Source organism: Protopterus annectens, chromosome 2.part2, assembly GCF_019279795.1.
Source record: "Protopterus annectens isolate FY-2018-M chromosome 2.part2, PAN1.0, whole genome shotgun sequence".
NCBI classification, from domain to species: Eukaryota; Metazoa; Chordata; order Ceratodontiformes; family Protopteridae; genus Protopterus; species Protopterus annectens.
In genome coordinates, this window is record NC_056730.1 from 1,043,871,556 (window position 1) to 1,043,888,182 (window position 16,627).

Here is a 16,627-nt window from a genome sequence, read left to right on the forward strand (position 1 = left end):
AATCCTTTCTTGTAAGAGTGTATAAACTTATATAAACTTATTTTAATACACCACTTGCTGAAGCACAGATGGGTCACGTTCTTTCTCTGCTCCTCATTCTTCCAGGCAGAACTGCAAACTAACTATGAGTGGATGCAGTAATTATTTCTCAAAAAATCAATAATAATTGAAACCGAAACTTAAAAGTTCCAAACTCTGCTACTTTGGGAACTCGAAACTTTATTGAGCAGTGACTAACTCTGCTTTTTGGGGAAATCCAGATCAGCTCAGCACTGGCATAATAAGTACTTTATTAATCCCAGTTAAATAGCAAATGACGTGGTTTCCGAAAGGGGTGTGCTTATTCGATGCAGTCCTTATGAGCTAAAAAAGAATGCTTATTCAATCACACTTGACTGTTACATCGGATAAAGATTAAAGTCTGATTTCTGCTCCTACCCATACAATCTGCAGACTTTTCCCGCACAGGTGCAAACCGTAGATTCTAAAGTGCTGCTACTGCTGCAAACAGAGAGGGGGCACTGCTCTTCAGCATTAAACCCTGACGCAGGGCGCATATGGAAAACATCTGAGATATCAACTAATACAAGACAGGTACGTACAATTTATGCAGAAATGCCAGCGCTTACTGTACGTCACTCACGCATTTGGTAGCATTCTCATATTTTCTGAGGCAACATCTTGCAGACTTGGTTAAGAAATGGATGCTTGAAAAACGTTCATCAATAAAAGCTGCGTTGTAGGAATGATTGCCAGCCTATATACAGAGTTTATTGATCGGCGCCAATATGTATTTTTTCCATGTTGTTTTCTTGTTTTGTTTAGAGGATTGCGCTGACCGAATTAATTGCTGATTTTCTACGACTTACCATCGTGACCGTAAACATACTGAACTATTTTGGGACTCGTGGTCTGTTGATGAAGCAGTACCGAAAAATGAAAAAAAAAATGTTTTGTAAGCGTATCTTCTCCACAATAGAGAAAGAAATGTGGAAACAAGTAAAAAAAATAAATGGGGGACAAAGACAACATTAGAGACAGATTTTGCTCTTATAAACTTAGTCGTCGGAATATCATCTTCACGACGACATACACTCAATTGTCTGTCATTTTTCATAAATGTGTGGTTTTCTGTCAAATCGGTGAAGATTTAATTAACAAAATAATGACACACATTTGAGTTTCAGATTTCATATCCTTCAGAAAATGGAAACTCGAAACCTTTTATTCTAGCAGCTTGCTAAGCTTATAAGAGAAAATTTGTCTGTTTTTGGTTCTTTGACCTCCCCCATTATTTTGGCGTTGTCAGGATTTCTTTTGCTAAGAGGATGAGGCCTGTGCAGAAAACCACAAATATTATAAAGAACAAACCAAAATCATGAAGCAAAAATGTGGGCATTTTGCAAAATTATGAACAACTAAGAAGTATACTTATTAGAGCCCAGTCCCTCTGCGCATACTCACACACGCACGCATCTTCACCCCCATGCACACAAAACGGAAGCTAAATCAAAGTCACTGTGCTAGTTAATGTTGAATGATCTCTTTGACTGTGAAAGTGCCACAATTCTTAGTAACTAAACATCAGCACTGCACTAAATTCAGCCGCTATTGTAGATGTACTGAGCAGTTTATTTAGGATGTACTGATGTCATATGATGTAAACCATCCACAGCCTGCAAAATTTGCAATTCAAGACTACGGAGGCTCAGGAATGGTTTAGTAAAGGAAACTATGACAAGATGAAGAACACCAGGACAAAATAGATAAAGGATCATTGTTGTTAAAAGATTGGAACCAAAAGGGGGGGGGGGTATAATGCTGAATACATAAGCAATGTCAGTACTGCAATAGGTAGCAAGAACACTAGCTTTTGGTGCTAGGAGTCCAGAAGGTTGTGTTTTTTTCTTTCCTTCCAGGGTGATTGGATTGCAGATACTACAGTATTAGGAGAGAGAGTTGCACTTTTGAGTGTGTCATCATTTTGATGAGACATTAAATCCATGTCCCGTATGCTTGTGGTAGCTTATAGGTTCATAGGTTCATAGGTTCATACTAGGCTATCTGCCCAAGGGCATTTATAAGCCTAGCCCATAGTTATGTGGCTTTCGCCACCCCTTTAGTTTGAATAAAAACTATGCCTATCATTTTGCTGTGCCTCTGTCAAGCAGTGACGCTGAAGTAATCCCTGGGGTATATCTGCAATCTCCCATCCATTGGTCAAGATTCCTCTTGAACAAGACCAGAGAGGTGCTCTGCCTCACATGTACCGGGATTTTGTTCCACAGCTTAGGGAGTCTCTGGGTGATGAATCTGTCCCTCCAGCACGTTCTATTTATAACCGTGTCAAGGTTTAAGTCTCCCGCCCTTGTGGTTCTGAGGGATCTAGATTTTTTGAGGTGAAGCATATTCATCAAATCTGGGTTTGACATGGCCTTATATGTGGGAGTAAAAAATCCCTCCAAACTTATAAAAAGCAAAGGAAAGTTCACCTGCATTGGCCAAATTTCCTCTAGTAGTACAAATACCACATGCGGTTTCCCCGAAAGGAGGTAGCTAGACTAGTCGGACTAACCCGGTCAATAAAGGATAAAGTAAGAGAAACTGAGAAATGAGAAACTAAATATGTTATGAAAATGAAGTAATAGTGCTAACTAGATCAAATAAAGGCCCAACGTAATTGGTGGCATAAGTTGGACAGTGCAAAGAGGAAAGCCCCAGAAGCAAAGAAAGGAAAGCAAGATTGCCACTGAGTCAAAGGTTCCTAATGAGAATCTTTATAGGGGCAGCAGTATCATAAAGATTTAGGGAAGATTGATGCGTATAGTGGATCATATCGCAATAGAAGGCTTCCTGTGATCAGTCTTGTGTTGATCATAGTGGTGACAGTGGGCTTACTTGCTAAAGGAAGCCTCTCTCATACCCATAGTCTTTATTACTGGACCATCTTCGATGACATCTTCAGAGAGGGAGGGTAAGAAACTGATGCAATTAAGGTCATTTCTTTGGGGGGAGGAGTATAGGGAGGACTTTATTATTATTATTATTATTATTATTGTTTTAAGCAAAGGATAAAAAGTATGTACAGACAAGCTATTCAGTAAAAACTGCAAGAAAGACTCACCCAAGTTAGAGTCTTCACTCAGTAACACTTTAAACCTCCTATAGAGGAGGCCCATTAGATATATGCAGATAACCCGTAAGGACATGGTAGTGTTTCAGCTACATGGATTTTGAATGCCCATGACTTTTTATTTTTTAAGTCTATAAATTATAGGTACATTCAGGGTAATAAAGCCAAACTCCACCAGCTGTAGACATGCCACTTTTTATGACCTTGTAAGTACAGCATATTTGAATTTTTTTTTTTGTCTGAGTCTTTCTTGCGGTGTGTGTAGATATATATATATATATATATATATATATATATATATATATATATATACATATATATATATATATATATATAGATATATATATATATGGATCTAGGACTTATGCACAAATGTGCAAAGTCCCGAATCCATAATCACCGAACATATATTAATGAAAGCGCTTTCACTGAAAAAGCGCTTTCATTAATATATGTTAAAGAAAAAATAGAAAGAAATCTACGTGTATGCAGGGGGGGGGGCAAAGCCCCCCTGCACCCCCCACACACCCCCTACTTTAATATTTTCACTCCAAGACTGCACTGCAGTGAGGAAAAGGGAATGTTCCCTTATACACACCATAGTGCGGTCTCGCAAACAGGCATACTTACGCAAAAGTGCTTCTTCAGTGAAAAGCACTTTCGCGCAAGTATGCCAAACCGAAATTAGTTTCAGTGATTTTGTCTTTGGGGATCTGTACGGATCCTCTCTCTCTCTCTCTCTATATATATATATATATATATATATATATATATATATATGACTGAAGAAAAAACGGCAATGAAAAACCAAACAAAAACAAATTCGGAAAGTGAGCAGCAGTAACACGTCCTGGAGATCACCCAGACAAAAAGATGCTGACAACAGTTGCCTGAACGCAAGTTTATTATTATAATAAACTTGCGTTCAGGCAACTGTTGTCAGCATCTTTTTGTCTGGGTGATCTCCAGGACGTGTTACTGCTGCTCACTTTCCGAATTTGTTTTTATATATATATATATGGATAGATATGTGAGTGTGTGTGTGTGTGTGTGTGTGTGTGTGTGTGTGTGTGTGTGTGTGTGTATGCGTGTAATGCATGGAGCATGCTGATTATTTTGTGATATTCGGAAAAAGACAAACCATTTAAGCACCAGAGTAGCACACAACCCAACCTTAATAATTGTTACCTATTCCCTGCTAAAGTTGTTAAGGTCAGGTCTAGCACTAGGTAGTAAAATCTGCCTGTACTGACCAGAAAATGACAGCGGTAGAAATAAAATATTTGTTTCTGCCTGCTGTCTGTATCAGTAATGTGTCCCCAATTTCCTCAAATAAACTTAGCTGCTAGAATAACAGGATGTGTTAGCATCAATTTTCTGAAGGACATAAACTCTGAAACTTAAATGTATGTCATTATTTATTGACATCAAGTCTCAGTGGTTTGTCCGAAAAACCACAGAGCTTCACTGTTGAAGTGAATGTCTTGGCATCTATGTCTCGAACACATAATAAGCAGGTCATGATCGTAGACCAGATCATATTCCTCTTTCTCTTTCCCTCTCTCTCTATGTATATATAGATATATATATATATATATATATATATATTGAAATTTGTTTACTGGGAAAGTCCATCTGGGCACAGGTGTCCTTTTTTAGTGGAGGCCTAGGGAGAAAAGCTCCAAGGTAACAAATTTAATGCAATCAGTATTTACAATAACACATTTTATAATGCAGTTTCAATAAATACATAGCATAGTAGTCAGAGTAATACAATTAATATTGATATTCACAAACATTAATATGCAAGTATTTTATTGAGAATCTACAGATAGATGAGTTGGTGTGTAAGACAGGTAATTTAAGAAGTACATTAGATTGAGGTGTTAGAGGGGTAAGCAAATTTTAAATGTTAATACAGAAGTAGTGATGGAATAGTAATTTGGTTGTGCTAATTAGAAGCAGCTATAGTAGTTTCAGTACTACAATAAAATAAGGTATTAGAAGAGGATACACAGGTTATGTGATTTAGTGTTTTAAAGGGAGATAAAAGAAGGTGATGAAGGATGTTAGGAGAAGATACGTCCCAGATAAGGACTATAGACAAAGCAAGGAGTCCGAGAGGCACTCTGTTAGCAATAGTTTGAAAAGATAAAGCTGTGAGATAGACCTGACTAATATAGAAATCTTATTCCGAGTTCTAGCTACATTACTGGAATACAGACTGACTCCGACAGCCCTTTGTAGTTTGTAGATGGTAAGCAGTGGCTCCCCATTTGACTAAAGGGGACATTTTGTTAGATAGAGTTGGAGTATGGGCTAATTGCTGGGTAAGCAAATGGGCTGTAGATGGTTTTGTGGGTTAAGATGAGCTGGCAATACATAGGCGGTGAGGAAGTTTGAGCCAGTTAACAGTTTTTAGAACTAAACAGTGGTGGGTCTGATAAGGATTTTGGAAATCAAATCTGGCAACTTTGTTGTAGCATTGTTCAAGTTAAAACTAAGTGAACTTGTAGGTTGGTCATGATGGGGGTTCTACATAGAGAGAAAGAGTAAGAGGTAAGTGGTAGCTAGAGTTACCTTGGCAGAGTTTTTAAGGAATTTTTTTAATCTATAAAAGGTAACTACTTTTTGGTAGGTTTTCTTGGTGCTATTGTGGATATGTAAATCAAATTTAAGATTGCCATTGACTGTCATGCCAAGTAGTTTTGTATGTGAGGTAACTTTAATCATAGTATTATTTAAGGAAGACACTTTAAAGTTATTTTTTCCATGGAAATGTATTTTAGAAAAAAAGATAAGTAACTTATTTGTTTTTTTTTTTGGGGGGGGGATTTAGCACAGGTGGTTATCCTTTTGCCAACTTTCAACAGAGTTAAAGGCTTCCTGAGTAATTTTCAGAAGATGTATGAGGTTATCTGAAGTGTATATTAGGCTAGAATCATTAGTATATTGTATGAGAAAAGTCTGGTGACACGATTTGTGTAAATTGCTAGTGTATATATTGAAGAGTAGAGGCCAAGAATGGAGCCTTGTGGCATGCTGGTATTGACAGGAGGAAAGGGAGAAAAGGTGGAGAGACATTTAACAGATTGGAATCTGTTGGTTAAGTAGTTGTTAAATCATAGTAGTGTGGATTGTGACAGGCCTAGGGAAGACAGCTAACAGAGGATTTTTTGGTGAGAGATTAGATCAAAAACGTAAGAGAGATCAAGGAATACAGTGGAAATTAGTTTTTCTTTGTATTTGACTTTATTAATAGTCTAAATTGTGCTGGTATTATGGGCTGGCCAAAAAACATGTTATTTGGGGGCCAGGACCTTTTACTGAAGGATGTGTTTAAGTAGATGTTAGTAACTGCACTTCTCCAGAAGTTTTGACAAGGGGATAATACGGCAGTCAGTCTGAAATTGGTTATATCAGATGAGGTTCCTCTTTTATGAAGTTTGATAATGAAAAGTTTCTTCTATAGAGAAGGAATGTATGATTCATTGATAGGTATATTAATTAGGACAGAGAAAGGATAGTCTGTGGAACTTGCAGCTAGCTTGAGGTATTCTGCTGGAAGATTATCTGCTGAAGAAAAACAGGACTTAAATTTAAGGAGTAATGATTTGATGTAGGAGGCCTGGGTGGGCTTTAGGGTGAAATATGGTCTTTATTGTCTGAGGAGAGGGCATGTCATGATTTTTAGTTGGAAAATCTTTAGTAAGGGCTTTAATGCTTTCTATAAAAGGTGTGTTAAATTGAACAGCTATTTTGGTTGTTTCAGGGTGGAGTATATTATTTATAGAAGACCAAAAATATTTTAGGGTTTGAACACAGATTTATTAAAGGGTTACTATTAATCTGTGTTTTAGTATGGTTACATAATTCTTTAGTATTGTACATTTTGGAGATCACTATGTTTTAACCATTCTTTCCAAGCCCTATTTCTTTCACGCATTAGGTGTCTGCTATTAGTAGATAATCAAGGAGTGTGGTTATTCTTTACTCATTTTGTTCTAGTTAGAGCCAGACTACTGACGATTTTCAGGAAAAGTGTGTTAAATTGGTCTAGAGCTTCACTGAGTGGAATATTTTGCTGGATAGACCAGTTAAAGGAGTTTAGGATTCTATTAAATGAATAAGGGTTAAAATTAGCGAGGGTATGGGAAATTCTAAGAAATTGTTGTTTGACATGATGGGTACTGATTGTGCTTGCATATATAGGGAGGTGGTCACTGAGGGAATCAGAAAGGGTGCCACTGGAGACATGTGTATTGGAATCAGACATCTATATTCAGTCAAGAATTGAGCCACAATTTTTTGGCATAGTTATAACATGTGGAGGAGGAAATGAGTTGAGTCAAGCCAAATAAGTTGAGGCTAGTTGATGGGCATTTTGTGGAAATAATCTGACAATGGAACTTAACATCAACAAAGATTATCTTTTCATTAGAAATTGCATGTGAGATCCAGTTTAGGATGTGTTGTAGCATTATTGCCTGGGGGAATATAGAGTACTATAATATATATTTGCTTATGATTATTTAGTTGAATATAGGAGATGTAGAGTTTGGTGTCATGCAGTTTGGGAATAGGTTTATTATAGGGTAGGATTTTAAGATAGCCAGTGTATATTAAAGTTACTCCACCACTTTTTTTGAGTTCTATCAGTCCTGATGATATTATAACCATTCAGTGTCAAGTATATGGGGTTTTAGCCATGTTACAGTTATGGCAATAATATTTGGTTTATTGTGGGATATCCAGGCACAGAGTTCTGAAATTTCATCATAGAAGCTATGAATATTTAAGGAAATTTAAGCTTATTTGGGTGAATGTGAAGTAGTCAGGTTGAGTTTTGATGGGTTTGGTGATGGTGGTGTGGTCCATATTTTGGAAGGAGATAGGTATGCTAAGTAGAAAGGGGTGTTTGGCTTGGGATGAGTTTTGGAGACTATTGGGAAATCAGGATGGGAGGAGGGACCATGGTTGGGGTGAATATCACCCACAGAGTGGTAAGAGAGAGAAAGATGGCTAAGTTTGGTAAGCTTGTCTTGATTTAACTTTAAGAGTTAATTATATTTTGGTGTGATAGGTGTGAGGGATTAGTAATTTAAATTTGAAGTTAAAATTGGGTGAGTCATTGTATATATTGGAAGTGATTAATAATGATGTAGGGTGATTTGAATGGTTAGAGTTGGAGCACATAGTGGGATAAATGTGTGCACGACTGACTGCAATGTATGGTAATTTATAAGGTGATGAAACAGGAACAGTAAGGATGTAGTAAAATTTAAGAGAAACATGGTATGTAGGTTTGTTGAGAGATTGGTCAGTGAAACAGCAACTAAAACACTGGGGTAACAAATATAGAAGGGGTAGGAATAGACAGATAGGTGGATGGAGTAAGTTGTGGTCACTGGGGTCAGTTAGTAAATATAAGGGAAGAAAGAAAGTTGGAGTGCTTAAATGCAGACTAATGGTTCAGGAGTTGTGTCTATATTATTGTGTCCATGGTATGTCTGTATTTATGTCTATGCCTTTAAGAGGGGTGGGACATAGGTAGAGTTTTGGGTGGAGATTAGGTACTATAAATGTAATACCATGTGGGGTGGCAGGGGGAATCGGGAGTTGGAGGAGAGCTTAGTGGGAAACAGCTCTAACATATGCAAGAGGAGTCTTTATCTGTTATGCTTTCAGTGAAACAATGTTATCTAACAGGAGCAGTAGTCTAACACATACTTTGGAAGCATACATGTTATGCTACTCCATCAGACTGCAGTTACAGTAGAGCTGTAGAGCTGTTTTGAAGGAGTAAAAGTCTTCAAAACACTATGAATCTACAGGTGAGCTATCTTCAAACAACTAAAGCTTCACAGCAAACAAGCTAAGTGCAGGAAAGTTTGTAGATAGAAGAAGTTGTTGTTATACTGCGGTGGTGGTGCTGCGGTAGCGTTGTCATCTCACAGTAAGACGTTGTCCTGTTCGATTGTTCACTAGAGCGTCTTCTGTGTGGAGACATGCGTGAATGGGCGTACCTTCGTTGAAGGTTGTGCGTCAGGGCCGGCAACTCGGCACGTAAAAATTTACTGACAATCATTAGCGGACCGGAGTTCCGCTGGGCAACCCCTAACCAGGAAAAGCCGAAAGACACAACAAGATAGAAGAAGAAACTAAATTTGGCTAAGAAAGCAGCAGAAAGAGTATAATCAGTTAAATGAAGGGGAAAATGGCCAGTCAGTCATGTAGTAAATATTATTAAGGTTGTAAGCATGGATTCTGTGATAGGACATGCCTTGTCACTACAATTATAAGACATCAAACAATAGCAAGTAGAACAACAATCTACTGTAAGCCTTAGCTGAATAATCTAGTGGTTGTAAACAACACCACAGTGGTACAGTCTGATATCCCAGCCGAAACTGTCCCTGTGTTTCTGTGAGAGAAAGTCTTATATTTAGGTGTGTGAGTCGGCTAAGAGCTCAGGATATCTGTCTATAGATATGCATTTAAGTATGTATATATTTAAACCAAAGAGATTAAACAGGAAAACCATTCAGTAAAAAGTGCAAGAAAAACCCAGTCAAGCTAGAATTTTCAATTTGTGATACCTTACACCTCCTGTAATAGAGACTCAGGATATATACATGTAATAGACACTCATAGGATATATACAAATGGCCCCTTGAGGACTTGAAATATTTCAACTGTCTTCTGAATGTGTATGACAAGTATTTATAGTCATATTCAAATCAATAAAGTCAACCCACTGTAGCAGTAGACATACATGCTTCAGCCTTTTTATTGATATCATCAGCACAGTATAAATTCATGGTTTTGCTATACCTTGGAAACACAGGGTCTTTAAACCCAGCTGATGCCCATAAAGATTAAGGTGCCTGTAAAATATCACAATTAACATCCAAACCAAATGGTAAAAAGGGCACACACAGACAAACCATTCAGTAAAAACTGCAAGAAAAACCCAACCAAGCTACAGTTTTCACTGTGTGATACCTTAAAATTCCTGTAATGGAGGCCCATGGAAAATATGCAAATGAACCCTTAAAGACATCAAGTGTTTCAGCTACATGGCTTCTGAATGTCCATGACTTTTTTTTATTTTGTAAGTCTTTATATTTACATTCAGGCCAATGAATGATGGTAATGCACTGCACTGAAGACTGACTGACATCTGCCAAACATGCTCCCTAGTACTTTGCACCTGGAGCAGCTGCTTCCTTCACTCATCTTAGCTATGCTACTGGCAAAGTATTTCACAACCAAGATGTGTTCCAGTAGTTGTTGGGGTTAAGTTTCCCTTGGGAAGTGTAGAGAAAGATCCCCAAGCTAAAAACACTCTTTTTTGACTTTTTCATATGATTATATGATGGGCTTGAGTACAGACGATGTGATTTTGTATGTGTTCTGAAGCTGACATTTACAAACATTAATTTCAGAGCTCTTGTGATAAGTATTTGAATGTGTTAGTGAGACATAAAGAATCCATGCACATACACACACACAGACACACACACACACACACACACACACACACACACACACATGGGTCTACTTCTAATGACCGAAACGCCGATTCGCCGACAGTGAAATCACCGACGCCAGAAAACCGACAACACACAAACCCGACAACGCGAAACACCGAACACCATAACACCGACACACTACACGTAAACAACACAGTACACTACAACACATATCCACTAGCCCTAACCCAAACCCTAACCCTAAGGTCTGACACTACGCACACTCTCCCTACCTGCACCCTAACCCTAACTCACTTACACACCCCGAACCCCAAGCTCCGACACTACCGCACACTCTCCCTACCTGCACCCTAACCCTAACTCACTTACACACCCCGAACCCCAAGCTCCGACACTACCGCACACTCACCTATCACACACCCTAACCCTACATCCCTGAGTATTGCACACTTACCTGTCCGCTCCCTACTCCTAAATCCCTCACTATCGCATACTTACCAGGTCGCGCTTACACATTCCCCTTGTCGGTCTTCCGTCTGTCGGGATTCGAGCGTGTCGCTCAACTGCGTTGTCGGTCGTTTCGTGTCGGTGATTTCACTGTCGGCGAATCGGCGTTTTGGTCATTAGAAGGAGACCCACACACACACACACACACGCGCGTATATATTTTGTGTGTGTGTGTCAAATCAAGTAAACTTTATTGTCAATCAGACCATACAGTAAAAAGTGCACAGCTGAATGAAATTATGTTTCTTCAAGCTCATGTATAAACATAAACACAGAAGTCATGTATAAACATAAATGCAGAAACAATATACACATACACATCACAGAGTCCAAGCAATCCGAAAGCACAGAAGCTTCATCAGCCATGTTCCATTCATTCATGGTGACAAAAACAGTGACTACAGTCATCCTCACCAACTTTAAAGCCACCATCCCAAGTCCCAGTCAGGTCCCCTCTAACCAACAGAACTCAAAATTCATATTTAAATTTAGATTCAGATCTGTATTCAATTGAAAACTTGTAGACAAGAAGTTGGGTTTCTGCCATTTGAAGGCCCAAATGGCCACAAACAGATCAACAATCACAATCTTCACCATCACCACTGTCACCAGCCCCATCTCTACACCAGCAATGTCCCAAACTTACGTCCATTTCCCTCTGACCCAACAAAAAACAAATCCAGATCCAGCACACAACACCAACAGACTCAGCACAACTCTCCACCCAAAGGTCAGAACGGCCATGACCATAATAACTACTCCTAAAACAAGTAAATCAGAATGATCCAACCAAAAAAACATGGTTGCATCCATCCACACACCCAACCACCCAAACAGACTCCAAAATGGACGACAAACTGGTAACTCCTACATAAACACAAAATGCACCATGGGAGCTGGAGAGACCAGTGCCACACAAGGTGCTGCCATCTTAGCTTTTTTAGCTTTTTGTGTGTACATTATATATTTTTTTCAAAACTCTGAGAAATATGAAAGGAAATCCATGGACTTGAGAAACAAGCTTTTCATAAAAAAAGAAGAAACAAGGCTTATTTGCTTCTGTATGCTGCTAGAGTGTTATGTTCCATTTATCATTTGCCTGCTATAAGTTGTATTGCAGTGCCTTACATTTGTGTTGTTTTCCCCTGTTCTTGTGTCTTCCTCAACCCCCACTGATATATTAAGTACAGCTCTCCCTGCTGATCTCTACTGTTTGTACACTAATTACAGTTTTCCCTGCCCCACTGTAAAAGCTGAACTTTCTGAAATTCTAACCTACCTGGGGTCATTGACTTGTAGCTCAGAGTCATAAGACTAAGAAAACTGTGATTTGCTGCAGGTTCTGAAATCACAGAGCTTTATTACTGGTTTAGTTTGGTTGGATCCCTCTCTAGCTAATATAGCAATAACCCATGGCTGGATGCAGGTAATGCTGGATTTATCAGCTGATGGCGAGGTTTGGTCATGAGTGCGAACAAAGCCAACTGTGGATAAATCTAGCATTACTCACAGCACCCATGTGTTATTGCTATTATACAATGACATTATTTAAGAAATAAAATACTTACTATTCTTAAATAATGTCTTTGTATAGTGGCTTGTGGTGTTCTTCCTCTTTTTTTCTGTATCATGGGGCTTTCTTGATGTACAGTACATGCGTATGGGATGTACGTTCCCACATTTACGCAGTACACCAGTGCTTTGGAAAAGAAGCAGTGGAGAAAGGGTGATCTCCATTGCTTTTTTTAATAAAAAATATAAAATAAAGTTTGAAATCCAGTCAGTTCATAGGTACAAAAGAGTCAGGGCAGAAATACAAAGATAATCAGGTCTGTTTCCTTAGTTTTGCATAAAGTACCTGATTTTCTTTGTATTTTCTCTGCCCCATCTCTCTTGTACCTCTTAACTGTGTGGATTTCAAAGTTTATCTTTTTTTAACTCTAGAAAACTGGAAAGCTCTGTAGCACATATTAATAGATGAAAGTCCAGGTGATCAGACTTTTTTTCTATTAGTGTATTCTTGATTTACAACTGACACACTGGTTGGGCTGACCAGTTAGCGTGCACATTTTTGAATGTACTGTATATAACCAGTGATCGTATAATCTGCTATAACCAACACAGAGCAATGCCCACCAGGGTCTTTTATTCAAGACTCTGAGAACTTTGGAAATCCATAAACTGTGAAAAATGAACTTTTCTTAAAAAAGGGCAGGAAAAAAATATTTCAGGTTTCCTTGAGTACCTTAAGTTGTAGTTGTATTAGTGTATGTGGTGATACTTTTTTTAGTAGTTTTCTGCATTTTTCTGTGTTTTATCACAAAAAGCTATCTATTTGCATATTTTAACTTCTTCTGGGACTTTAGACTTGTAGCTTCATTTGCAGCTGTGGAATAATTGTGAACTACTGCAAGATCTAGGCATGGTTTATACATAATACCACACTTTCATCTCTATAAGTAAAATAACTTGTAAAAGTAAGCTGTTTTATTTTAAACTTGGTCTAGGATTTTAATCTTGTAGTCCCTTTTAAAGTTTTAAGAAAACTGTGAACTACAACAGGATCTGAACCTCATTTAGGCATTTATTACTGCATTTTTCCATAAGCAGTATTACTGGTGCCTTAGACTGCAGTTTGGATTGCAACAGTGGCAATACTATAATTTTTGTTCCAAGATTTATGCATCCATACATTTTTGCTTCTACAGATGTTTACATTCCAGTTATGCTGGTAGAGTCTTATATTCAGCTCTCTGCCTACAGAAATCATTTGCCTACTTAAAGTTGCATTGCAATGCATTTCTGTTTGTTACATTGTTAACATTTTCCTCTGTTCATGTGTCCACCCAAATCCCCAATGATGCAATAAGTGCTGATCTCCCTGTTGCTCCCTACTAATTACAGTTTTTCCCTACCTCCACTGTAAAAGCTAAAGTTTCTGAAATTCTAGCATATTTGGGGGTCACTGACTTGTAGCTCAGAATTATAGGACTAAGAAAATTATGACTTGCTACATATTTTGAAGTCACAGAGCTCTACTATTGGCTTTATTTGATTGAATCCCTGTCTAGCTAGTCTGAAAAAAAACAGCACAGGCTGTGCCTACCCTGTGATCTTTTATTCATGATATTTAGAAGTAAAGACAGATATGAACTGTGAGAAGTGAGCTTTTCATCAAAAAGGGAAGAAAACAAAGATATGTTGAGCATGAGGCCTTTGGACTTGCCATGTAATGGGTTGCCTGCAAAATCTATACAGTCTTAGAAATCCAGGTCTGCGGCTCAAATAACCAGTGCCAGTGCATACAGACACACCTTGAGCTGCAGTATAGCCCTGACCAAATAATGGGGCAGTTCCACACTCCTTAGTGGTACATCCACCCAAACAGTATCCTAAACAAACAAAACTCCAAGTGGTTATATACGTTACTGCACCTGAACCATTCCTGTCAAACTATGGAAGAGCACTTCCCCACATCTTATATAGCCAGCTTGATCGAGATTGGTATCATAAGAAAATGTAGGAATTGTCTCATGCTGCATGAGGGTCATCTACTAGTTACACAGTATAACAGTGACAGATGTGTGTGTGTACATATATATATATATATATATATATATATATATAATGTCTTTGGAGGCAAAAACATTTCACACAGTAAACTCACACACCAAAATACTCAGAAGTACATCACACCACACACCTCACCAATCTGTCATATGCAGAGATTCTAAAGATTAACTTGCATAAACATCAAAGACCTCCAAAGCACAGCACAAGCACAAAAGCACTTTCAGCAAGTTAAGCCTACCACCTCACATAACACAAGGAGTCCAAGACTCACAGATGCTGAGTCCATAAGGCAGTCATCTATGCAACCAAATATTCTAGTTGTAGGTGACTCCATTGTAAGATGCACAAGTGTACCTATTACTAGGCTGAGCAAGGAAAGATGGGTGGTTAGTTGCTTGTCTGGTGCTGAGATCCATCAAATCACACATGCACCCAAGCCCATGAGCAACAAGTACTGGTATGACTGTGTCATAGTACGTGTGAGTTTCAGTGACTTGAGATGTACCTCTCTGGACTATATGAAGAGAGACACAATGGAACTCTCAGACTGTGTGTTCCTGGCAGGTATGAGCCTAGTATTGGGTAGCATTCTACCTTTTCCAAGGATGATGCCCCAATAGGAGCAAATATAATTGATTTCAATAATTAGCTAAGTTTTTGGTGTTATTTGAAGGGGATACAGTATTTGTCAGCCTGTGAGGATATGATCAACATACCCCATTGCTTTACCAGGGACAGCCTACATTTGTCTCCTCTAGAGTTTCAGTTATCGGCAAAGACATTGTCCACCCCAACTGTGCCATTTTTAGGCAATTCCACCCTGATAAATGTACCAACATAACAAAACAAGTAAAGGGAAATATACTTGCTAGTAGCTTAAACAAGAGGCTTTAGTCCCTGCAAGCCCTCCTCACCATGGAAGATATAGACTTCTGTACAGTGACTGAGACATGGTTTAAAATAGCAGAGAGCACTCTGGCTGTGCATGACTGTAATGTCTTTGAAGGTTTGACCAGCTACTGTGCAGAAGGGAGATAAAGGTTGAAGTGTCTCAATCTTCATCCAGGAGAAGCTTTATATCAAGGCTGGTAAAGCAGCATGGTGCACTAAATCTTCATGTCTAAGTAGCCATCGTAAATGTCCCAGACCATATATGTGGTAGCTATAGAACTCCATCTATGACCCAGGAAAGCCAGTCTGCCTATCTACGTTAACTAGAATAAGTCAGTATTAAACCTAGTACCATTTCCCTAGATAATCTAATATATCTAGTTATAGACGGGGAAACCTACACCACCGTTAGTGCACAAGCACAGAGATTCCCAGACATTGTCAGTACAACTGCCCTATAACAGTTTGTCAGAGTCTCAACTAGGGAGAACAATATCTTGGATCTTATCCCTTCTAATATGAGAGCATCTTGCACCATCCCTTGCATATCTCCATCACTTGTTAGGTCTGACAACTGTAGGTCTGACCCTACAGTTGTCTCCTTCAAAATGAAATTCAAACCAGAGACCCCCTTCCATCAAAGGTACTTTAGAAAATTTTCCAAGACAAACTCCCACCTCTCACCTCTTAGTGATGCATTGACCAGCTTCAAATCCTAACCTAGCCCAGTTAACTCCATTGAATATGTGGAAACATAAACCACCAGACTACACCTGAATGTAAACAGCTGCACTTTTAAAGCAGTAGTACCCTGTAGGAACAAGAGCAGGGCAAACCCCAGAATCAAACCCCTTTTTTGGAACCAAATGCGCGCATGGCTTGGAATAAAAGGAAGAGAATTTTGATGAAAAATAAAAAAAAGTAATTTCAGGAATGAATGAAAACTCATCATTGGCATAAACAAACAAACCGTGAGCTTAATAAAATTCTCTAAAGCCAAGTTTGAGGCTAAGATAGTCATGCAAGC

The 16,627-nt window shown here is 38.5% G+C and overlaps 1 long non-coding RNA gene across 1 annotated transcript in view; it reads left to right on the plus strand.

The window, feature by feature from the left end:
• The first annotated feature begins 249 nt into the window (after nt 1-249).
• Nucleotides 250-16,627, plus strand: part of LOC122795872 — a 169,659-nt gene continuing 153,281 nt past the window's right edge. Inside the window, exon 1 of the long non-coding RNA XR_006363875.1 lies at nt 250-594. This is a non-coding gene — a long non-coding RNA (uncharacterized LOC122795872). The remainder of the gene's footprint in view (nt 595-16,627) is intronic.